We start from the raw sequence: 27358 nt of genomic DNA on the forward strand, positions 1-27358 counted from the left end.
TTATTCTTCATAGTAAGTTATTTCTCTCTCACCTTCATTACTGAAACTAGAAAGTATAAAAGTTGATTTTTAAAAGGTAGATTGGTAGTCAAAAAAATCTACAGAATAGAAGAAGGAGATGAAAACAATTCCTGAAATTATTGGTTCCTAGGCTATCATTCACTGGGAAATATATTTAATATGGCTGACAAAGAAAATAAATATTTTGAAGTCCTATTACAAGGGACTGATCTTGTAGCTAGCAGACATGCTGTTATACATTTTTCTTACAGAGTATTGGCTGCTTAACTGCCCAAATTACCTGTCTTGTTTTTGAGCTTCATATAGAATGAATAATAGCCCTTTATCTAATGCTGTCCCACTGGGGTAGTGAGGAGCTTAGCTCCACATCATAGATCATGTTGGATAATTGTCATCTTGGATATTGGGCTGTAGTTTACATAACAAGCTACTCTTAAGACACTAAATCAGTTTGTTATGTTTTCCTTGGAGCTGAGTCACCATGCACCCTTTCGACTGGTCATCTCCCAGGGGATTTGTTTTAAGAGATGGCTAGTGGCCAAAAGAACATATCTCTACAAAAAAAAAAAAGATAGTATGCTTGTGGTTTCAAATACTCTGAGTGAAACATACGACCCTAAATTGAATAATTAATAACTTGAAAGTAAAATACTACACATACTTTCCCTTCTGATTTGAAATATTAAAAGATTGGTTCTCACTTGAGGCTTTAACCTCTGGGCTCCAAGTAAACCTGATCTATGATTTGCAAAGTTACATAGAGTCCCATGAATCAGTAACATTTCCTCAGGAAGCTACTGGTCACAGGCTTGTTAAACAATGATGTCACCATGGGGCACATTTAACATGAGCAGATAGATCAACACGCAATTCATGCTGCTCAAACTATAATCAGCTAATGAGGACAGATTTCCAGGTATGTGATGGAACATTTTAGCTTCTGATTTTTGAGGACATTGTTCTGAGAAATTATATAAATGCAGCTTGAGCCAAGAGAGCAATTTTTCCTTTTAAATGAGGTAGAAATAAAGCAATGTTATAAAACTTCTCTCTCCGAGGGCAGCAGCTGGAGAGAGTTGCATAATACTAATAACTGAATCTGGTCTCCAGAAATTCTGATATATTAGGTTTAGAATACAATAAGGGCATTGGGGATTGCAAAATTCCCCCAGGTGATTCTAGCATGTCACCAAGGATGGGAACTATTGGATTAAAGTGATGTGAGAGAGGATATGGCATGCATGGCAGGGAGGTCAGAAATAGATGAAGGAAGTCATGGCTTCTGTAATAACAATAGCGAAGCAACCTGGGACCAAACCCCGTGTCTTCTGACAGCAAACAGATGAGTCGATGAGTTTACGATCAGCCTAATGTCTAATTATTCTGTGATGAAAAGATGAGTGAATGCAGCTACACACCTACTAAGGAACACTCACATTTATTTGCAAATGATAAATAAAGCCGGGCAATGGTGACAAATGCCTTTAATCCCAGTACTCAGGAGGCAGAGCCTGGCGGATCTCTGTGAGTTCGAGGCCAGCCTTGCCTACAGAGCGAGATCCAGGACAGGCACCAAAACCACAGAGAAGCCCTGTCTTGAAAAACCAAAAAATAAAATAAAATAAAAATAAATAAAGAAATGATAAATAAGTACAGGGTACTAATGAATTCGAAGTTTATGGTACCAGCTACTGTTGAAACATCTAAGATTTAATCTATGACGTTGGGTGATAAGCAGAATATTTTCATGAGAGATCTCTCTAGAACACTGGAATCCTTCTGTGAGCACTTTCCTTTTGGTCACCTTGGGAAACTGTGATGCATTAGCAGCAAGAGATTGCCTAACAGAGAGCAGGTGTGTTAACACAGTTTGGAGATGTGACGATGAACAAAGAAAAGGAAAATCAAAATTTTACACAAGGTGAGGACGTGAAATAAAAGGTAGCTCTTAGGAGTTCTAAAGACTACTGTCCAACTGAATTATTGAAAAAGGTGGAAGGAAGGGGCAAGAAAATTGATGTTTTTCTTTATTCAAGCTGAAAATGGAAATAGATATTCCTGCTCTTGTGAGATTGAATGTGGTCACTAGACTTCATAGGCCAGAGCTAGGAGGCCAGTGTTCCAAGTGATTCTCACTATGTCTCAATGCCTGAAGGTTGGTTGTTTTTTTTTTTTGGCAAATAAAATGGCAATGATAATGTTGAGATCTGCACATCACTTAGAGTGACTGACAGAATAGGTCAACATTTGTATTTGGGTTTGTATTTCATACATCATTTGGCTCCTTACCCAGGCACATGTGTGTCCTTGGCTTCTGATCACAGCCAGATCCCAAACTGAAGACTGTACATTTTTTTTTTTTTTTGTGAACTCTTTTCTGCCCAAACTATACTTGGGCTTCTTCAGTAACTCTACTCTGGAGGTTCTACATGAACTCTCTAATACCTTTCTTATCTAACATGCATAAAACTCCTTTATTGCACTGAATGACTTCCTTGTTTCTAAGTCCACCCCAAACAATGGAGATGAAAGTATGATCGATGTTTTTTCTGAAGAGGCTCTGTGATATGACCCTTGGATGAGCATCACCAGTGGCTTCTGGGAGCTTCTGAGGAAGGTAATCTCAGACCCACCAGCACCATACTGAAGCAAAAAAAAAAAAAAAAAAAAAAAAAAAAAAAACCACATCTTAACAAATCTCTGAGTTTTTCTTAGACACTGTAAACTTAAAGAAGCAAGGTTCTCCAATTCCAAATGCATACCCATGAAACTTAGGAAGCACTGCTAGTCTCTAAATATTTTCAGGATTTTTTTTATTTTAACAGTGAATAGCAGTTGCCATTATAAGCATGATAAACTTACCAAATCACTTTTTTTCCTGAGAAAAAAATATAAGGATGCTATTCTTCCCAAGATGAATTCTCTAAAATGAATGTCTATATGACACCTAACCTCACTGAATAACCTTCTTGAGTGTCCCTATCTATTGAAAAATGTTCACACTAAGTGAGGGTTGAATGCTGAACCCTCAGCAGGACATTTGCACCACCCCCATTAAGACTCGAGGAACATTGCAGAAGAGGGAGTGGAAAGAATGCAAGAGCCACAACACAGGGAGGAGAGATGGAAAATGCTATCTTCGGGACATGACACAGCCACAGCAAACATGATATCACTGCAGCTGCTTTTGCTTGCAGTTGGCCTGAACAAGACAGAGACTGTCAATAGTCACTCATGGACTGAGATGGGGCTAATAAGACCTTGCCTCTCCATGCTCCAGGCTACTGATGGGTTATTGGGGGAGGGGCAGTCACTGTCTTCATTGTGTATCCAAATGGATGAGACCATCGGGCTCCAATGCACACAGTTTCAAAGTCATGATCACACAGACCATCTTGCTAAAGTTAGTGAGACACAAAACAAAAGGCAGGAATGTGGGAAAGGGGCCTATAGAGAGGTAGAGGGACGTCAGAAGAGGGAGGAAGATTTTTAAAGAAAGAGTGGGGAATTGATACTAAACAAAATACACATATGAAATTATCAAAGAACAAATGCAATCAATTTTTAAAATGAGTAGCCTTTTATTTTTCATCTCTATTATTCTCTCTTTGGCTAACCCAGTATTATCATCCCAGCCAAGTGGGAAAGATAATCTTTAGATTGAGAAGCAGTCAAGAAGAATAAATTTATTTTGTTCCCAGTGACTCAATGTGTGTGACAGCTTAGCTTGATAATCTCAATTGAGGTAACTTGAAATTTGACCTGCTAAAAGTATAATTGTGTTAGTGGTTGGGAATAAAAATGGGAAGACCCTTTCTAGTCTCCTTAGGGTGGGATAATCCTGTTCAGAGTGCTGGAAAATTAGCTTTCCTTTTTCAAAAACATTATTGAATTTATTGAAGTTACTTTCTGGACAAGCGAATACATCTCACAGTCTGGTCTCTTTGCAGAAGTTTACCTCTTACCAATCTTACAATATTGCTCCATGTCTCTGCCTGTTGCATCTTCATTTGTATTTTGTAGCCAAAATAAATTTAACCCACATGCAAGCCAATAATTCAACCAAGAGTTTATTGGGGTGATATATTGTGTCCCCCAATATATTGTGAACCCTAAAAAACTTATCTGGGGATCAGAGAACAGAGCCAGCCACTAAATTAGACATAGAAGTCAGGCGGTGGTGGCACATACCTTTAATCCTATCACTCGGGAGGCAGAGATCATCTGGATCTCTGTGAGTTCAAGGCCACCCTGGGAACTGAGCCAGGTGTGTTGTCACACACCTTTAATCCCAGCACTTGAGATCTCATGTCTTTGCTTGGAAAGGACACAGAAGTGATGGCAGGAAGCAGAAAGGTATATAAGGCCTGAGGACCAGGAACTAGAACCTTTTTAGAGTAGTTCAGCTGAGATCCATTCAGGTGAGGACTCAGAGGCTTTCATTCTGAGGAAAAAAGATCAGCTGAGGAGTTGTCAAGGTGAGGTTGACTGTGGCTTGTTCTGTCTCTCTGATCTTTCAGCATTCACCCCAATATCTGGCTCCAGGGTTTCAAATAATAAGACCGTTTAAGATTCATGTTGCAGTTTATTATCCTGTTATTTAAAATTCCAAATAAAGAAGAAGAAGTTGAAGCCAAGCAGAATAAATTCTTCACTTCTGAAAACAAAAGGAATTTGAGCTGCTCCCTAGATAGTGCTGCCATATGGGAGGGCATGAAAACGTTAAGAGGTAGGGCCTCTGGGAGAAAGTGTCTCACTGGGAGTAGGGACGTTTCCTGCTTTTGAAGGATATACTTGTTGCCTGATCTCTTCCTTTCTTTCTGCTTCCTGTCCATCATAACATGAGCAGCCTCTTCCTCCACATGTCCGTATTGTCAGGATATTCAGTCTGAGAAAGAATCTGTTGAAACTATAGTAGAAAGTCATTTGGGTTACATCCTGACAAAGATTTTTGTTTACCTGTTTTTCACATCCTCATCTTGTGTGGGAGGCTTGTTGTAAAAATGATGGACTAATTAATTTGGCAGAGAAGTTTTCTTCCTTTTTTGTAAATTGAAAATATTTTTTTCATACAATGTATTCTGGCCACAGTTTCCTCTCCTCCATGCCTTCTTCATAGTATAAGACCATAAGCAAAAGACCAAAAAGGGTACTAAAAAGTGCCCAAACAAAGCATTATGAGACAAAAAATACTATGAGTTTGTTTTGTGTTGGTCATCTACTGCTGGGCATGGAGCTTGACCTTAAGTGTGGTTTGTATATCCAGTGAGACGCCATTGGAGAAAATTAATTTTTCCTTTGTGAGTGGTTGCCATTTGGAGATAGCTTATTGAATAGGAATGGGAGCATGTGTCCACTTTCCATGTGCATTCTGGGACTTCATCTGGTTTGGACCAGTGCAGGCCCTGTGCATGCTGCCATTGGTTGACAGAGAAGATTTAAAGGGGAAAGAGTGTTCAAACCTTCGTATAGTTTCTGCTAGCTATTTTCAGTCAGATTTGCAGTGAGATACGGGGCAAAGAGCAGAGTGGAATGATTTGCAGACTCAGCCTTTGGTCAGAAAAGCCTATATACAGAAGGGATTAAGGAAGGTAAGGTTTCTGTAGCAGTATGCTAAAAGGAAGCCACATCTTTTAAAATTCCTTTTATTTATTTTTTATTCTACATGTGAAAAAATAATAATTTCACACAGAACATTGTGAGTGTGACTTACGTCACTTAACATAAGGATTCTTAATGTCATTTGTGTGTGTGTGAATCGAGAGTAGGTGCATTGTGTTGCATAATAGAAAAATGCCTTGCAGGCCTCTCAGGAACTGGTGAGACCCCACCCACCACAACTTCAAGGGTGTAAAAGTATAAATGTATTTTAAAGACTTTTTCTAGAGAAAAGAGAACTACAAGGGCATCTTGCTTACACAGGGCTAGATGACTAAAGAAATGCTTTTCTGTATTCAGCATCCCAAGATCTTGGAGGCTGCAGCAGCTATAATCCAAAGGGGCCTGGCTGCTGATCAAGCTGACAGCATGCCATGATGCTGTTCACATCGTGCTTGTTTTACAGATTTCTGGGATGCAACTAGGTGACATTTTGGAGTCTTCCAGTCATATTTCAAAAGAAATCCTGAAAGGCCAGCCACCATTCAAGAGGGCCAGGATCCCTGCAGGTTGCTTCAGGGCTTTGATGTTTGAAACTATAAAGGTAAAGCCTAAGCTGCGATGGAGAGCCTGAGAAGGCTAATCATTGACAATGTAAAATATGGGTGGAGAAAATTTTCAGGAGCTAAGAAGCTATCCATTAGAGATACTTTGTAGGCTATAAAGGTCAAGGATATCAGCACAGGGCCATCCAAGTCTATTGAGGCTTACATCACAGTACCATGGATTTTGCATGCCAGATGTGGAGTTATATGATTTAGCACTTTCTCTGAAAGATGCCAGTCTTGAATCTTGATTTCATCCCAACCTTCATTTTTGTGCATCCTTATAAAATGGAAATATTACTCTGTAATTATTCATGAGAATGAGAAACGTTTTATAAGCTGACTCATACCTAAGAGTTTTCCTTGAGTGTCAGAAGGGGAGACTTTCACTTTGAACTTTTTAACAATGTCAGCACTGCTAAGACTTTGAAGACCCTTAGAAAATTGACTGAAATCATTATTTTCTTATGAAATAGATTTGAGTAGTTGCGAGTCTTAGAATGTGGTGCTATGGCTTCAATATGAAATGATTCCCAAGGGTTCACACATGAACACTTGCTCCTTAGCTTGTTGCACTGCTTTGGAAGGTGGTACAAACTTGAGGAAATTGCATAAAGCTGAAGGAGACAAATGATGGCTGGTGACCATGCAAGATTATACCAGGTTCTGGGTCCTTTCCCATCTTCCATGAGGTAACCAGAACCCACTGCATAAACACACAACCCCCATTACTCTATGACCATAGACACAAAGAAATGGAGCTGTCCAATCATAGATTGGAATCTGAAACCAAGAGCCCAAATAAATCTTGCTTCCCTTAATCTGTGCAGAAAATGGTGATGCACAAAGAAATCCAAAACCTAATTCCACTTCTACTGGCTGACTGAGAAAATGACGTTTGATTTGGTTTTCTTCAGTTTTGCCTCTCATTGGTTCTGAGAACTACAGTGTAGTAACAGTATTTATGTTGGTCCAGATTCTTTAACTGCATTCATGTCTAATTCTTGGTGAGTCTGCTATATGATATCACCTCCACTCCAGCAAGCTTACATCTTATTTCTATAGATTGCATATCAGAACCAGGTTCTTCTTATGCAAAACATCTTCTTGAAAGGATCATGCAATACTCATCAATCCTAGAAAGTTCATATTAGACTGAATTCTAAAATAATTTTCAGGAATGTTACTCTAACTCTTGGATCCATCCTACTACACATACACACTTAGTTCTTTGTTGCTTCTTTTGAAAAAGTAGTAACTGGTTAGCTAAATACATTTATCTCACAAATCATATACTTCATTGAATATCTATGACTATGGCACAATATAGTGACCTCAAAATTAGATATGCCTCTCAATATGTTGACCTCAAAAGTAGATATGCTTTTTCCTTCAGGTCCATTCATCTCTGGCTGATGCTTCTCAATGAAGTCAAGAGAGGCCACATGTTGCCTTGATGTTCTTATCTTACCCTAGAATGAATGTAATGCCTGTAGATGTCCTTTTTCACTACTGAGTGTAAGATGAGGACCAGGTAGAGGCGTGTGAGAAAGGGAATGAAGAGTCTGTAGGCAGCTTGCAAAGTCTTTAGTACCTCAGGATATAACATTTCCTAAATAAAGTGGGCTTTCAGCTCAAGCCTTATTTACAAAGGGGGAAAAACACATGGTACTGAAACGGATACCAAATGGAAATTGCTCTGCTGACTTTCCCCAAACAGGCCTGCAGCTGTTACTTCTTCCACGACTTTTTCCAGTGAAATTTTTAGGCTTCACCTGTTGATGAACAAGGCATAATTCTGTTCCTTCCACCAGCTTGAGCTCCATCTCTTTTTGACCTTGGAGGAAGTACTGCTCAGAGTGGCAACCCACAGCTCACCCTGCTGTGTCTATTGTAGGTTCATAAAGAGACACTGCCTTTCAAGCTGGACAGTGTAGCTTGCTTCCAACTCTTTATTCACCAGGAGATGAGGAAAATGGCAGGAAAGTGGTTCTGAGTTCCTCCTGGATGTTTCTCTCTGTGGCTTTTTTTAAAAAATCATTTTTCAGAACATGCCCAGCATCTGAGAGATCATCACCATTTCAATATCGCAGCAAAAGAAATAAAGACTCAGGTTAGAACAAAACCATGAATCAGATCCTGGCTTTAAAGGGCAGATCTTCTCCATCTGAAATTAAATTTAAGTGAGAAAGAAAAAGCCAGGAAGATTTTAAGCCAGAGAAAAGACCCGGTCATTGTTCCTTTAGACAAACTGCCTGGCTACTGGCTTACATCACTGGGTTTGGTTATTTTTTTCCCTTGAAGATAATTTGTTCTATTGACACAGCATCTGACATTTAAAATATCTCCTAATAGATCTCTTATCACCAAATAGAAGTAATTCAGCCTTGAAAGATGAAGAGCTGGTAGACAAGATATTAAAACCTATCAGTAAATTAAAGTTAATTAAAACTCAATCAAATATTAGGCACAACTTCCATAATATCCATGCGATCTGCATGCAGCCTACAATTTTCAGTTGCAATTCATTGCACTTCTCTGGTTAGCTCATCCCCCTACATTGAAATGGCCTTTCAAATTAGCCAACCTTGTCTCTCATTCTTCCTTCTCTGGGTGGTAGTGGTGGTGGTGGTGGTGGTGGTGGTAGTGGTGGGTGACCTCACGTTCTACTTCATAACTGGTGACATGAAAACCTCTTATCATCCATCCATATCCCCCCATGTGCATGTGGAATTCCTGAATGCTCCGTCCATATGCTTCTCACTATTATTTATTTCTTTTATGTACAGTATGTTGTTCGCTTCTTGCACTTCCATTGCCCTTAATTGTTCAGTTTCCCCTGTGGATTGTGTGCTCTCTCTACATTAACTGGCTCACACACCCGTCTGCTTCTGTGCATTACAGTATCTCTATGAAACAACAGAACTTCAACCTAAGATCACCTTCCATGTTTTCTCTTTCTTTTTCATATTTGGAACTCTGAGTCTCTTTCCTCTCTTCTCCTTCCTGCTTTCTCTCTCCCCCATATCTCTCTCTCTCTCTCTCTCTCTCTCTCTCTCTCTCTCTCTCTCTCTCTCTCTCTCTCTCTCATATTTGTTTTGCATTAATATATATTATATGATATATTTATGTTAAATGGTATGACTACTCTCCACTTCTTACTAAGAGCTCTTCTAAAGAAAATAAAGGGTTTCAGGAGAAGGGAGTTTGCATGCTAGGCACAGGACCAAATGGAATCAAAGACATAATCCACCTCTGCAGAAAAAAAAAGACATAGTGAGAAGAAACACTTTCAAGGCTTAGAATATCTGAAAGGTGAAGACAGCCAGTGTTGGATAATGTTGCTGCAGGAAATATTGGGCTCCAAAGACTCTAGAGACGAAAGCTGCAGAAACACCCCAACTGCCTGCCTTCAGGGATCCATGAGAGTTATTTTTCTCAATCATACTGACTCTAGGGATGAGGTAAAAATCTTTGCTACGAGGTAAAAATCTTTGCTACGAGGTAAATTTTTCAGGGCATTAGCACACAAGGAAAAATGTGGCATATCAGGCCTTGTGGCTGAGAACTAAATCTGCCTGTGCATGGGAGGAAGGAAGGTTGTGTCCCTAGAGAGACAGCACTTAGTATAGCAACAGAACTCAGAAAGATAGCTTAAAGGGGGATGGGAAAAAGGGAACTTCAGTTAAAACCCATCACTCAGGGCAGCCAAAACCGCCATCCAGCTTTGAAAACACAGATGAGTGTCTTAGCCAATCTCTATTTCAATCTGTATATTCATAAATGAAGTTGATGAACTTATTAGTAGCCTACACACAGGACCTTTCTGTTTGCCACCTACTAACATCTAACAGTGTTGTTTTGTGTAATTGTTCTGTTAACCAAGGACACAGTATGAAGAGGCTAACTGTCATCAGCCCTTTCCCCCACACATGTCATACATAGAGTGCAATTAACAGAAGCATGGACGACTTCTCCCCGTGGAGTTTAATTTCAACTCATGAAAATGAAACAGTTGTTACAGTCTGGTTGCATTTTTGTCTATGTTGGGGAAAAAAAGACATTTTATTTCCCTGGTACTTCTAATGGAAGTCTCCTGTAGCACTCCACTACAGGAGTCTTCAAAATATACAACTGCCTTGGACTATGTGCTGTGTATTTTCTATATCTGGAGTGGTTGCAATTAGTGCTATAAGATGTAGCTCATTAACCCAGCAAGGCTTCAGTTGGTGTCTGACACCATGCCAGATCTGCAACCTTTCTCTGCAAATAGATCCCATGCTGCAGCTGCCACACACAACCACCCTGTGGGAGGAAGTTACCTTCTGGAGAAGTCAAACCTCCGGCTAAGGCTAGTCTTAATAATAATGATTTTTTTAATAAAATGATTTTAATTAAATTTTATGGAAATTGGCCGGTGAGTTATGGACTTTATATAATATTGAATATTGACTTATGAGATCTGGATTTTATATAATATTTAAGTTGGTATATTTCCCTGAGCTCCAGGAAATATATGTAGGGTATAATTTGCAAGAGTAAACCAATTAAGAAGTGAATTATGTGTATAAAAATCCCTAAAAATTGGGGCTGGAGAAATGTCTCAGTAATACGAGCACTTACTCACTTACTGTTGTGACTGAGGATCCAGATTTAGTTGCCAGAACACACACAGCTCACAACCACTTGAACTCTAGTTTCCAGAGATCGGACACTCTTTCCTGGCTTCTGTAGGTACCTGCATGCATGTGGCATACACATAAACTTATACATACACATAGGCAAAGATCAATAACACACACATAAATAAAAATAAAATGCAAGTAAATAAATATTTTTAAATTTTCCCAGAAAAATAAAAAAAGAGACAACTCAATATATATATATATATATATATATATATATATATATATATATATATATATGCATGTGTGTATGTGTGTAATATGTGTGTGTATGTGTGTATGTATATATGTATATATATGTGTGTATGTGTGTGTGTATATCTCAAAATAAATATAGGTAACACTCTAGAACAGATGATTGACAAAAGAAGACATTAAATATTAAGTCCATGTAAAAAGAACAGCTTAACTTCATTTGTCATAATGGATATTGAAATTAGATATCCCAAATGAGAAACTAATCATGCTTAATACAATATCTAGTGAAACAACAACAGCAACAAAACAATAACAAAATTTATTGGCCAGGTATAGAACAACTCCTGATCATCATACACTACCTTGGGGACAGTAGCTGGTATGAGCAGACTGACTGCAAGGTAGTACTTAGAAATGCTAAACATAAGGTGCCCACATGATTCAGCAACGTCACCCCAGGTGTATAACAATAAAAATGCAAGCACATGTTCTCCAGTAAATGTCTACAAGAATTCTCACACCAGTGCCCTCAAACAGAGAAAATATTAAAAAAAAAATGATTTTGTCTGTGACCAAATATATTGCTTCTCTCATCCCTCTAACAGAGTAGCTGACAGAAGCAATTTAAGGGAGGGAGGAACCACAGTTTTTGGGTCACTGTCCCTTGTGATAGAAAAGAAATAGAATCTAAGGCTTGATCTAAAGTGGTGGGAGCTTGCAGGTCAGGAAACAGAGAAGCTGGGCGGGAAGTGGGACCAGTCTACAGCTCTCAAGACCCTATCTCTAGAGGTCCACTTGCTCTAGCAAGTCCTTACTTACTAAAAGCTCTAGAAAAGCCAAAGTAGTACCATTAACTGGGGACCCAGTGTTCAAACTCATAAGCCTTTTAGGGGTAATTTACATTTAATCCAAAATAGTATGGCTAAATATTCAAAAGATCCCAGAAAATGTTTTTAACTTTATCATCTTCAGAGAGCTTCCACTGAGTTGTTCTATGAAGCTTTATGAGAGGCAACTGGAAATGTAAGCCTCCTGCCCTGTTGGATAATCACACCTTTGATGAAGTAGTCTTACCCCACGTTAGCCAGCTAGAACCTCAAACCTATAGATGGAAACCAACCCATTGTATTCAAGAAATATCAGTAAACATGTTCACCTTCACCATGGAAACACACTCAACAAAATCAGGACTATGGAAAAACATGCTGATCAAAGATCTGGTTTCCCCAGTAAATAAATTATAAATAAAACAATGAAGGAAAAAATGCTTATCTTTTACTAATTCATAAAGCCACACAATTGTTCTGTGTGGTTTTCTATGTCAATGTTTTGCTCCACAGTGAATGTGGTATTATTTCTCGCAGTGCCTATCTGAGGGAACCCAAAGGGAGATATATATCAAAATTGGTTTCTTCAAAGGGAATAGGCAGGTGGAATCATTAGGGCAACTTAATGTAGTAGGTTCTGAGAAGATGAGGTTCGGATCAAGGAAGGGGAAAGTCATCTTTCTGGTTGTGCAGAGTGTACCTGAATCATAATTAAATGTCTTCCGCTCATGGTTCCAGACAAAGTGGGACACGTATCAGTTCATGATCCTGTCACCCTCTCTCACTTCCTATGATTCCTTATGAGAAACCTACACACAAATAGAACTTGCATGGATATCCCATTGTATCACAGTCAAATCAAATAAAACTTCTATCAACTCAATTGCAGATAATCCCACTTCTTAACTATGGTAATCATATTTGTATCTTATAATTCTCTTCACTCTCTCTTGTTTTTCTTAGCTGCTTACATTTAATTGTCTGAGTTCTTAAAGATGCACAACTTATAATAAAAAGGACTTAACCTGTCTTTTATCTGTTATCAGTCCATTTTGCTCTTGTGGCTTTTCAGCAGATTTGCTGTAGACATTTAAGTCAACAAGTCAGTTTAGAATATTTAAATAGCAATTTTACAGGTCCCATATTCTTTTAAGTCATTGAAGACTTAAGACATTATCCTTAGTTAATATAATGTTAGGAGTGAATGGAAAGAGAGTATTAAAATTAAATTCATCTGAAAGTTTCTCTTTCTGTAGATTTTCTCACCATTTAGAAAATGTAGTAGATAAATGATGCATAGTTATAGAGTATAATAAGATAATTGGATTTATGCATGCAATATGTAATTAGATAACTTGTATTTCAATCTTTTTAAAATATTCCTCCTCATAGCAGAGAAAATGAGATGCATTCATAGATGCTCAACAGTGTGTCAGAAACATTACAGAAAAACTACCAAAACCCATTGCTATCAAAACCTGAGAGATAAGTACACTACATATTCATATCTCTGGAGTTATGCAAATATCCCATGTATAATTATATAAAACAAATTTACAAATGTGCGCGCGCGTGCACACACACACACACACACACACACACATACACACACACACACACACACACACACACACACACACACACACACAAAGGTGGCAGGGACAGCTCTAAGGGTAAGGCACCACATGACAGTAGCAGAGCAGCAAGGGAAAAAACATATCACACTATAGTTGGAGTTATCACAGAAGCGAAAATCCATCTGTGACAGTTGTAATATGTGAACACAAGTCCCTGCATGGCTGCAGAAGGGCAGGTCATTCATAGCCTTTGATCTTCAAGAACTTTTCATTTTATAATTTGGGGAGACAAGACAAAGCTGGAAAACTACAAATAACAATTTGGAACAGTACAACATTCAGAGTGCAATGAATGTTAAAACCTTTTAAATATCATAGCAATTGATAGAAAAGGAGAACCCTGTCTGATTATAAAGACTTAAGACAGGAAATAAGACTTTATTTTGAGTTGAGTAAACTACAGCTGAGGATAATCAGGCCAATAGCTATGTACAGAATTATGAGGTCTCAGTTCCTGGCCATTGGGGCAAATGGCTTGTTTTTATTTACAATCCACTTGATTTCATATTATTAAAACCACAAATAGTACCACTGGCTTAACTAACTAATAGGAGGTATGTTCTAGGTATCAGCTAATGAATCCAAGATTTGTAATGGCAGGAGTCTTTTATAAATGATGCAAACTGCAGAGATGGCATGCCATGTGTATGTAATAAGCTTAATGTGTTTAGGAAAATATTATTGAATTAGAAACCAGACATTTTTAATTTAATAGCTACATTAGAAACACTCATAAATGACTCACCCAATTGCCTCTTCATGGTACAATGTTCATTTAACACCAATACAAAAATAGTAAAATATCAAAGAAAGAGTTCAACCTAAGTGTTTTGCCAATGAGCATTAGGTTTTAAAGATGATATGGGGGCACACTCACTGAAAGGTTATGTGAGGCTTTGGAGAAATGTCAGAGTAAGACAAGAGAAGTGAATTAAAACTGAGATGCATGCGATTAAATAGCATGGTGCCCATTTGGGCCTATGAACTTCAATCAGCTGCAGGTCCCTCTCCATCTGGGTTTTAATAAGCTTTGAGTTATTGCCAATAAAATACCAACGGAGTCTCTTCCGGTGTTCATGGGCATCTGCCCACATGGTTCAAACTAGCAGCTGATGGGTTACAATTGCAGTTGAGGGCATGATAAGGATGGAGGCTAATATTTCAAAGTGGACAGGGGCTCACAGCTCTGCCTAGCTGCAGCTTTTGGATGCTTCTAGCAACTACTAAAACCAATTTCTTAGTTACCTTTTAAAATAATTTTAAAGAACTCTGAATCCACACTCATATATTGAAATTGGTATGTTGATGTTTAACTCATCATCCTGTTAAAATAGCACAGAAAAAATTCTACTGTGAAGAAGATGCTGATATTTGAAATATTAGAAGCATCCTAACCTCCACATTTCATATCTATCTGCCTACCACAGTGATACACATGTGTAATTCCAGACATTGGGAAGTGTGCACAGGGAGATCTCCAGTTTGAGGCTGGTGTGGGAATACATTGTTAGTTATTAGGCAGCACTGTTTACTGCACCAGAAAAGCCACGAGGTACAAGACCCACAATAGGAGTTTATTAGGGGAAAGAGAACGGGAGTGGGGGATAGGAGGGGAGAGTACTTAGGCCTATGAAAGAAAGAGTCCTGCAGAGAGAGAGGGTGGGAGGGGTCTGTGACCCACTTTTTATGGATTTCCCTACACATGCACATATGTGCTTACATAGATATGCCACACATGCACATAGATAAGTGATCACGCAGCACATGGATTATGTAGGAAGTTAAGCCCTGGACTGACTAAACATCTTGCTTGGCTACTGGACAGTGCATGTGAGGTCATGTAGCTAGAGAAGTGGCCAGGAATTCCAACATACATGGCCAGGTCTTCTTTTTATTATATCTGTGTATATTTGTTCTGTGTGTAATACAAATTTCAAAATTATTTGACAGGCACCATAATAGAAGTATTATATGAACTAACTTTCCTTGTTTTTCAAAATAAGCTTGCAACTTTTTTCACCTGACAGTACTTAGGACTGAACTTGGTATCTTGTACATGGCTTCGTATGTGGGTGTAGTGACCCAGACTCTAGTCCTTATTGTAAAGCAAACATTCTTAATTACTGCACCACCTCTCCAGCACCCATGAACCAGCTTTTCAATATCCCAAAGTAAAACACAAATTTTTCCTCCTTAAAGTCATTTTTCCACTCAACTTCCCCAGAAGAATTTTATTCTAAAATTCAACCCCTTTTCTCCTTGTTTCACTTCAACCTTTGTGATGGCTACATCCGGTGAACTTGCGAGTTGGTGTTACATCTGGTGAACTTGTGTACTGATGTTTCGTAGATTCCCTGAATTGGGTAGTTTTCATTATTTTTTTAATTTAGTAAATTGCTAATTTTTTATATTTTGTTTTCTATCTCTGTGATAAAAAATATTGACCTGACCCAACTTGAGGAAGAAAGGGTTTATCGAGGAAGAAAAGGCTTATCACAGTTACAGCTTACAGTCCATCATGAAGGGAACTTGGCAGGAGCTTAAGGTGAGAACCTGGAGGCAGAACTGAAGCAGAAGCCATGAAGAAATGCTGTTTGCTTCCGTCTAGGCTCATGTTCAGATACCTTGTGTGTGTGTGTGTGTGTGTGTGTGTGTGTGTGTGTGTGTGAGAGAGAGAGAGAGAGAGAGAGAGAGAGAGAGAGAGAGAGAGAGACGTAGTAAGTTCATCCAATGTACATGTGTTTTAGGGCTGATCATTTAGGATTGGATCACTTCTCAGGGTGCCTCAAAGCATACAGCATTCACTTGGATTCATCCTGTTGTCAGTACAACCCTGGTACTGATACAGCAGGCTTAAGTTTTGATTCTAGATTTGTCACTAATTAACTTGTTTGTGCTTCAAGTTTGTTCATCTGAAAAAATGAAGCAGCAAGGGTTCCAGAACCACTCATGAGCAGCAACCAGATACAAGAGCCCAAGATAATGTGAACCAAGGCCCCTTTCCTCTAATAACATTTAATGATTTTACAAATCATACAGTCTGGAATATTTGTTATACTAATATATTCTCTCACTAGTACCATGTGTAAAATTACTCCAGGTATTATTTTAATCATTGTTTCTCACTTAGTGTGTAAAATTTGTGGGATCCACATTATATGAGTACACAAAAACACTTTTAAAGGACACTGATTGGGTCAGAAACTACCAGATAGAGAATTTAACATGTAGTGTTGGTTTAAAGATAAGGGAAGCAGAAAAAGAAAAAGAGATATCATCAAATGTGTGAGGGCTGTGCTTGTATTAACACACACAAGTAGATTAGACTTACTTTTCCTGCTGAAGTTGTGCCTCTGAAGACCGAGGATCTATCTCAGTGGGTGGGGGATTGTGGAGGGATGCAGGGAGCCCTGGGTTCTATCCCCAGCACATAAAAGCAGGTATGATGCTGCCTACCTATAATCCCAGCACTCATGGGATAGAGACAGGAAGGATTGATGTTCAATGTCACTCTGAGCAACACGGAAAGTTGGAGCAGAGCCTGTGCTGCATGATGCCCTATCTCAAACAACAGTTGTCTCTATAAAGACAATAAAATTCATTTCTGTGGATTGGATTTTATGAAAATAAGTATTTTAACAAGTTTTTCCAACCATATACTTTCCTTCTTGGAATATTTTAAAGAAAATGATAAGAGAGTAGAAAGTAAGTTGCTGTGTCTATGAAATCAGTTAAAGACGTTATTGGAATATGAGTTACATTAAAGTCTAAAGACTGTTTTGGCATGAGTACTTCTAATTAAACTCACAAGTGTCTACAAACATCACATTTCTCAAAAAAAAAAATCAGGCTAATTTCCTCTAATATAGTAGTCCCTAAAAAAACAGGTGGCATATTTATCTTATTGACTACTTCCATTTATTGTATAAAGCATACATTAAAGACATGGGCAGAATGATTGCATAATGGTCCCAACAGGTGGTCTATACAGAGGGTCCACTCACTCAAAAATAGAATTAAAAACCCATGGCATTTGACTTGACAGAGGCCAATGGGAAACAATGACATGTATAAACTTATGGAAAATCATCTCAATTCAAATATGAAATTTTAATATATTATCAGTTAATGAAGACATGCCTAGTTAATTTGGTACCTTAAAAAGAGTTCTGGGTAGGAATGTGTTGTGAGTTGGATTTTGTCTCCAACCAAATTTACATTTAAATCCTAACATCCTACAGTGCAATGTGCTGTTGCAGAGATAGTCAAGTTAACATGCAGACACTGAAGGGAGTACTAATCCCAAATGACTGGTGTCCTAGTAAAAGGAGAAAGCGTGGGCACAGAAATAGCTGCATGGGGGGAGCCAATAGGAAGGGTTATAAATATGACTATCCAGCCAAGGAAGAAAATCAGGGATCCCAATAGCATTGGTTTCAGACTCTGGTCTCCAAAGTGGAACTGGGAGGTGGAAATGTCTGTTTTGGCATCCTGTTTATGACATTTGGTTGTCCTAATCTTAGGGAACTAATCCAGAATGACATCAGGCTCTTAGGACTAGCTGCTAAGTTAGAATTATCTCAGAAATAAACCCATTGATATGTCCACTCACGGCATATGTCCACTCACTGAATGTTCCTTGTCAAATTCTCACTGAATCATGACTTCAGTCAAAAAATACCAAGTTTGGTTGGTCACTTACCTTAAATCTGAACTAATAACACAGAAAAGTTAAGAATGCGGATAGCTGGTCAATGGCATGTGGAAATTTTAATTCTTAATTTTGTTTGAAAGTCCTTCCACAAAGGGTTTACAGACTAGGGCCTGGAGCATTTTTAAAAGGTTAATTGGAGAGACCTTAACTCAGTATTCTGTGCTGTTTTCTATTGGCTTATCTACGTGGCCCATGGTATGTCCATGGTAACGAGACAACTTCCCTACCACTGTAAATCTGTGTTGTGGATAAGGGCACATTGAAGGTTCATTGGGGGATTCCTGCAAAACTAAGGTAAAATAATAGCCATGCATATTTGCCAAAGAAATCAATGATATAATAGCAGATGCTAATAGTAATTAGCAGAGTGAAATAGCAAGGAAAACATAATCATCGGAATAAAAGACTAAAGGTAGTCTATTCTCAAGCAGACACTTTATTAGATTCATTTTATTTTTATTCATATTTATGCATATTTCTGCATGTTTCTGTGCATGTGTGAGTGAGTACCTGCACAGGCCAGAAGAAAGTGCTAAACAACTGGAGTTGGGGTCGCAGATAGTTGTGAGCTCTCTGATGTGGGTACTGGAAACCAAATCCCAGTCCTCTGAATAAATGGCAAGTGCTCTTAACCACCAGTCCATCTCTATGGCCTCTCTAGTAGTCATATTCAAAGAGCAAATAAAAAAAATCCAAGTATTTACATTCCGTCAATGTGCTCTAGAGTATTGTCAAATGGTTAGATCACTTGCCTAGCAAGCCAAGCTCTGAGTTCAGTCTCCAGTACCACATAGAAGCCAGAAGTGGTGGTATTTGCCTTAATACAAGCACTTGTGAGGTAGAAGAAGAAAGATCAGAAACTCAAGGTCATCCTCAACTACATAGTTTGAGACTAGCTTGGGCTGTATAAGATCTGATTTAAAGTGGGAAAAAAATGGAATACAATCATTTAAGACACAGGAGAAAATCAAAGTAGATAGATAAGAGATGGATGGATAGATAGATGATTGGTAGATGGTGGCTAGATGAATAAATAGTGTCTTAGGGTTTCTATTGCTGTCATAAAACACTACAACCAAAATCAACTTGAGGAGGAATTCGGTTTATTTCAACTTACACTGGCATTCCATCATTCAGGGAAATCGGGGCAAGAACTCAAGGCAGAACCCTGGAGGCAGGAACTGAAGAAGAAACCATGTAGCAACACTACCTACTGGCTTGCCCTCCATGACGTGCTCAACCCACCTTCTTATACAACCCAGTAGCATCTACCCAGGGATGGCATTGCCACTAGTGGTCACATTAATCACAAACCAAAACAATTTCCCACAGACTTTCCCACATGCCATTCTGAAGGGGGCATTTCTCACCTGGCAGGCCCTCTTCCCAAATGACTCTAGCTTGTGTCAAGTTGAAATAAAACTAACCAGCACAGAGAGATAATAGACGTTAAATAAATGAATAGATGAGTAGACAGGTATTAGAACTGTATAGAATATAATAGAGAGAAACAAATTTCAAAGATAATGGCTAGAAATTGTCAATAGCAAATTTTGAGGACTGCAACAATACCTAATAGATTCCAAGAGCTTTGAGCAGATTAAATCAGAAATGTTTACCAGATTTGGCAAGCGGGTTATTAGTTTTGAAATCTAGTGGAAATGGGACATTTAAAGTATTAAAATAGAAGGGAAATTATACAAAAAGCACCCTAATAGTAGTAGTAGTAGTTTTTAGAATAAAAATCAAACTTAAGTTGTTCTAAATGCTAGTGTCTTGGATTTGCATACTTACTTGGCTATTGGTAGAGAGCCTTTACTTCACATGGTACCACATGGTGTGTTTTGAAAAAGTATGAAGCTGTTAAGTCCCACAGAGCACAGCACATTATCAGCAAGAATGACCTATGCATACTGCACATACTCAGGTGTCTAGGACAATAGATTTGTCCAAAGAAAATGTTTACTGAAAACTTTTTCTCATCATTCCTTTTCTCTACTCTACCTCAATTATATAACAGAGGGAATTTAAACAGCTACTGGCCATGAACTCTGAGTAATAAAACAACCCTGAACTTTTGTTCCAAGCTGTCTTCATTCATGACTGTAATTTACGACTGGAGTCACCATCACTAGAAAGATTTTGAGATTTATAGGTTGCAATTTACATCATATTCATTCTATTTTCCTTCATTTTTTTTTATAAAAATGAAGCAAAACCAGAGAAAGAGTAGAATTTTAACAGGAAATCTGGGTCAACTCAAAATCCCTAACTGACCTTCCAAAACCAAAAGTATGGTTTTGGAGTTTACATGTGTGGAACTTCAATTTAACTTAAATCCTTGCATAGATTAGGAACCCGATTGCTTTATTTCTATGTAAAATTGTGGTAGAGTCATCTATTTTCCATGTTTTTCTTTTTCTTTTAAAGGCTACTCACCTAGATATTCTGTAGTTATATGGGAAAGATAAAGGATCAAAGCTCTTGTTCAAGTTTAAATTACAAAACATAAAGAGAGCAGCTAAAACTGAAATGCTAGCAATTATAATTTTGAAAGAAAGCTTTACATAAATAAGCTTATTTATTTTTAATATGAAAGACTCCTATCTGAGAAGAATATAGTGTCTGTCGAACTTTTGTAGCTTTATTTTTTTTCAATTAAAAATTAACTAAGTAAGGAAAGTAAAAGAAAGGGAAACTCAGTGCCTTAGAGGAAACTAAACTAGACACTGTGAGATACAGGACTTTATTTGTATCACTAAACATGTGAATTTTGAGCAGGTACTAAATCTGAAGAAGGCAATTTTAGTAACAGCCACAAGATGCTTTGAACAGATTAACCATCTCCCTGCTTTCAATTGCAGTCTCCTCAACTGGGGTGGCTGGTTACTCTGTCTAGAAGAGAGGAGCGCTGGGCTCTGGGGTAGTACCCCATATAAACTGCTGTTTATGCATCCCCTACATCATTTCTAAAGGTTTATTTACTTAATTGTATGTGTGTGAATGTTGGCCCTGCATGTGTGTATGTGCAGCATATGTGTTCCTGAGGGAAGAGGTCAGAAAAGGACATTAGATCCTCTGGGGTTGGAGTTGTATATGGTTGTGAGTCATCATGTGGGTACTGAGAGTTGAACCTAGGTCTTCTGCAAGAGCAAGAAGTACTCTTAACTGCCGAGCCATCTCTCCCATCTTATCACATGAGCCCCTGAATCTTTATTCCTCTTTAGGAGCATTATTCTCTGAACCGGATGCTCAGCGGACTGAAGATTGCATAACTGCCATCTTTTGAATATTGTAAGAAGTACCTGACAGGATTTACAGCAAGTATCAAGCAGTTCTGTCAGATAAATCTTTATTTACATGCTAATAAGGGGGTGAGCACCTCAGTTGGAGATATGGTGGGGAGATAAGTGAAGATGGATATGTATAGAGACTGTATTTGAGTGCACGTCTTTTCATCTTTTGAGAAATGACTTTTTATCTAAGTGAATCCGTACTTGAGCCTTGTACATGGGGGAAATTCAGCAGATTCCAAGCACATAATGAATGCAGTGGAGAATGTGTGGGAGCCTCACCCACATGCTGGCATTCTACAGACACAGCGCCCTCCACAGTCTTCAACACTTCTGCCAGAGAAGAGCACATTCCAAGTCCTTCCCTGAGATTCAGTTCTGTGTCTCCTGAATTCTGTACTGCGTCAAAGCTCTAGCAAATTGCACACACTGAACTGTTGACTTGGGCCACATCCAGTATTTTAGAGACACAATCATGTTTCAGAGAGAGGGGGAGACTTCAAGTGTTTCACAGAGATGCTTCATAAGAGGAACCAACATGTCAGTTACCTCAACCTCCCTTTAGAGACTGTGAGAACAATGGGTGGTTGGTAAAAATGGTGTCCTCTATCAGGAGTACCAAGGTTACATTACTTTAATTGTGATTTCCCAATTCATTATTTGGTACATATTTCTAACAGTTACATAATTTTGAAAGTTATTGATACTTTAAATTTCTAAATATCTAAATCTAGATAAAACAAGAAGAAAGTTTTTTGTTTTTTTGTTTTTTTTTAATTTTTATTTTCAGTGCTGGAGACTGAGCCCAGGACCATGTATATGTCAGAAAAATACTCTGTCACAGAACTATACCCCTAACACTTAGATTTTCATCATTTATACTTTCAAATAAATAGACAAGGAATGCTAAGTTCCTAATAGTTTATGAAATAAATTACTTTCTGACAGTTTTATAAAATAAATTTCATAAAATTTAAAATGTAAATATATATTAAAATTTTATCTTTGTTAAAACAATAGGTTTTAATTGTGATACTACTATTTATACTTTGAAATTCACTGTGTGTGTGTGTCTGTGTGTGTGTATGTATTACTGTGTGTGCATGTGTGTTCCTCCGTGTATATGTACAATTTATGTGTATATTGTTGTATGTGTATGTGCATGCATGACCAAATAGAGGGCATCCTTGGGTGTCATTACAAAGGACAACTATCCATCTTATTTACAAGACAGTTCTCTCATCTGACTACCTGTGTGTGGGGAAGAAGGGAATCTCTGAGACCACCAAAGCCAAAAGAGTGTTAATCCATGTGAGGCAAGAAGGAAGTCTTGTCCAACATGACTCAGTAGCTGATGTTGATTCAAACTTCAAGAGTCTAACACCAGGCAGTTTATATTAGGCACATTAAAGTACAGTACAATTTGGAAAAGTTTCCTGGTGATAATTAACTCAATCCTGTGTACACATTAAAGTTTAAGGCATAACCACATTGAAACTCTTTGTAAAGTACATGTGACCACTTCCATAAAGCTGGCTTATATAGATTGTGATATCTTAGGTGTCTGAGAGAGGATTTGGAGGACCAGTGACACAGTGCAAAGGTCACCAGGCTATATAGTCCATCCCTGTTCCTAAATGGTAAGAGAATGGGGAAGCCAGATGTGGTCTGGCCATACAAATAGTACAGAGGTCACTAGGGTATGAATCACATCCCTTCCTAGCCTTCTGGGTGGAAAACATTATATACCCCTGTTTTTGAAGAGACGACACTACATGTTTAATATTTCTGGATCCCAAGCACTTATTTGTGAGCACAAGGACTTCTTGTGCTCTACATCTCTGCTTCTTCAGTGCTGAGGTTATAAATATATACCACCATACCTGGCTACTTTGTGTAAGTGCTGAGGTTCCAACTCTGGTCCTTGCGCTTGTAAGGCAAAGACTTTATGATCTGAACCAGCTCACCAGCACTTGCATTTTACCTTTGAATGTGAATAAGTACTGTCATTGTTTGGGTTTTTATAACCATGGCAACTCTTACAAAGAAAATATTTAATTGAAATGATGACTTATAGTTTCAGAGGTTCATGACACGGAGCAGGCAGATGTGGTGCTGGCTGCATCTTGACCAGAAGGCAGCAGGAGGATGACTGACTGTCACACTGAGGGAAGTTTGAAAGAGACCTCAAAGCACTCCCCCGCAGTGACACACTTCCTCCAACAAGGCCACACCTCTTAATAGTGCCAGTCCCTTTGGGGGCCATTTTCTTTCAGACAAGTACCTTTGAAGCTGGGAAATATGACTTATGTCTGTAATCCCAGCACTTGGAAGGGTGAGGCAGGACTATCCCCAAGACATCTTGTTTAGCTGGTGCATGTAGTGAGTTCTTAGACTAAAACCTAAGAACCTGTCTCAAAAATAATCATTGAATATTTTAGAAGAAAAAAAATTTAACTTTATAAGTAGAAAACAAATATTCTTATTCAGATTTATTTGGTATTATGCTAACAAAAAGTTACTGATTTGTTACTAAAAAAGTCTTTAAATAGTAAATAGATTAAATAAAATGACAGAGAGTTTCGTATACTTTAGCTCCATTCATATTCAATGCTAAAGCTTTAACTCATGACTATCAATAGTGTATTATTTAGGTACACAAATTGGTTTAGTAGAAATAGCAAGAGTAACTATTAGTAACATATGCAGTTGTTTCTAAATTACATATAGTCTATTTCATTATTCATTCAGATTTACAACAATGAACAGAATGCTAGGCTCAGTGACAAGTGATTCACTCAAATTGGCTTCTTGCCAGTTTTCAGTCAGATAACAGCCAAATTGTAGAACATATCTTTCAATTTTTTAATTATAAAAATATCTATGTCAAGAATAGGAGACAGAACAGGTTTTATTTTAAGTGTGTTAGCATGATATGCAATGTTTGTTTGACAAACAGTATGTGGGCCTCCTTTTCATCTCTGGCTCCAGGCTCTGTAAATGAGTCTGGTATTGAAGGTTTAAAGAATATGATTAAGGATAAATGCTCAGAAATGTACAAACTCTTTCTGTAACTATGTTGGGTAACCAAGAAATGGTAGGGCAAGTTCATTTTTCCACAGAATCATGAAATAGTATGTTCTGAAGTTTTTGCCAACTTAATGCTTTTTAAATTACAAAAGGTCTTCAAATACATTTGAAAATACAGGAAAACGCAGAATTTCCAAAGAAAATAAAAATGCAGATTTCCAGGATTCTCTTTAAGATACACTGTTTACCCTTAGGGCTTTATCACTGTCATTTCTCCCACTCTCTTTTTCAGGAGAGAGCAGACACATAGAGATTGCCTCAATGGATGGTCTTACTCTCTGCCTTTTCATAGAACTTGATCTTTGGTGGGAAAACCATCAGTAGTTGACAGCATTGGACAACTGAGTTCTAAGCACTCATTTCCCTTAGTCTGCACTGGTGCGTTTCTGCCATTTGGCTGCGTACCTTCAGAGAAGACTGCATTATCCTCATCGTTCCTATGCCACCCCCCCCCACACACTGATTGCTTAGCTGTGTTTATAAATGCTAATTGCCAGGGAATGCTGCCTATCCCTTGATAGATTTTTCTGAAACCTCTGTGAGTCTCTCCCCTTTTCTCTAAAATCTTTATAACTTGATCATCATGGGCCAACTCTGTCCACCAGCTCTGTGATTAATACACTTTCTACTAACAAGAGCATGATCTTCATCATCATCCTTTAGTGCCTATGCTGAAATCAATCTTTTTGAAACAGAAGCCTTCTACAGATGCTTGATTGAAGAAATGGATAGTAGGTTCTTGGTAGTGTGTGGAGCTTTTGTACTCTGTAAGGCTGTTTTCTTTGGGGATTACCTCCAGTCCTGAGAACATTATATGCTCATTAAGGGTAATTAAATAATTATTGAACACATGTTGAATCAATAGTCAAGAAAAGATGAGGCCTCTGAGGTCCAAGGGTACAAGTTGCTTCCTTCCCTAAATAGGTTCCCTTTTTTATTAATTGTCTCCATGGCACTTCTGCCCATGCATGGTGCTTAAGAAGAAAAGAAACTAGTGGAAGGGAAATACCGTTAGCTGAAGGGGGATATTCCAAGCATGTGAGCTTAAGCATTTAAGAAAGCATGTCTTCGAGAGATGAGAATATGAATATTGACTGACTCACATACAATGGGGGCATAGAAAGGGAGCACATTAATCTTTATTGGTATTCATACAACTTCAGTTAAAATTAACACAGGACTGATTTCCTTAGAGAAAAAAATGAATCTGGTACCTGACTCTTTTTTTTTATTTACTCTGTCACTTTTTCATTTCTCAAACTTAACACCATTGAATGTTTTTAATGAGACAATTATGCAATTTATATTTTTCTATAAAATGATTCTGCACAGTCATGATTTCAAATTAAATTATATAAATACCCTTGTATGCTTTAAAACAAATTTTACCAGAATCATAATCATCATTCATGTTCCTAAAATTTTATTTTTGCCTAAATAATAAAGGTATAGTAACATTGAAAATAAATGGGCTTCCTTTAGATCATTTTCTATGTCACCTCTTCTATCATTTTCTGGTTTGATATTTATGAATTTTATTCTCCAATATTTCCCTTCTTGTTTTATTTCTAGTTACTTTGGGTACATTCTTTTGTCTTGTTTTCATATGTTCTAACAACTGAAGTTAATGCTGAATTTTATTGTTCACTCTAACTCAAAGTATCATAATTGCTGCTAATTATTAAATAGTCTGCAGCCACAGATTTAATTTTCTCAAAGATCCAGGAATTATTTTCAAGTAATTTTTAATTCCAAAGAGCTTAAGGAATACACTGTAAACTGTGATAACTTTATAAATGAAGTACATGTTCATCAGAAAACACTGATTACATGTCTGTAATAGAGAACATATTGACATTCCCTGTTTTTTTTTTTTTTTTACTGTGTTCAATTGATAAAATTCCTTACATTTGGTCAAAGCTAGAATATTGAGTTTAAACTTATTGAGTTTAAAAATATTCATTTATTATTTACTCTTTGCAGGACTAGAGAATGAACCGAGAGCCCCGTGTATGCCAGATCTGTGCTGTATAACTATGGCACATCCTCACATCTATTTTACTTCTAATTTTGGGACAAGGCCTTCCTCAAATGTCCAGGGTGGCCTTGAATTCACTCTGTAGCCCAGGCTGGCTTTGAACTTCTAATCCTCTTACTGGATTGTTCTGAGTGGCTGGAATTCAGACCTGGCTTCAAGAGCATATGTCATTTAGATTGACTCTTTCTATCCTTGAAGCCTGTACGTGTTCATATCATTATTGAATCATTTCTGGTTTTGTGCATTGTATCTCTCCACCTGTGACTAAAGCCTTTCCAGTGAGACACGCTTTGAGGCTCACTGCCACAACTTCGGGTACATCCTATCGTATTTCCTTTACATTGCTTGATTTCCTCCTTAGCATTTGTCTCAAATAACAGTAGAAACTCTCATATTGATATTTATTTTCTATGTTCTGTTACAAGAAAAACAGAAGAACTTTGTTTTTGTGACTAATTCTGTGCAGTTGATAGAGTACAGTGAGTGCTCATATGTATTCATATTCCTTTCTGTTCTTTGTTTATTGCAAGCCAACTCATTATTCAGCCTATAAAGTCAAGTAACTATATTTAAGACTTCAGCTGATAGTATTCTGAATACAGCAGGAACTACTCACCTAATCTCCCATTACAAACTCTCTTTACATTGTAAA

This window comes from Peromyscus californicus, unplaced genomic scaffold (assembly GCF_007827085.1).
Source record: "Peromyscus californicus insignis strain IS unplaced genomic scaffold, ASM782708v3 Scaffold_3__1_contigs__length_106647218, whole genome shotgun sequence".
NCBI lineage: Eukaryota > Metazoa > Chordata > Mammalia > Rodentia > Cricetidae > Peromyscus > Peromyscus californicus.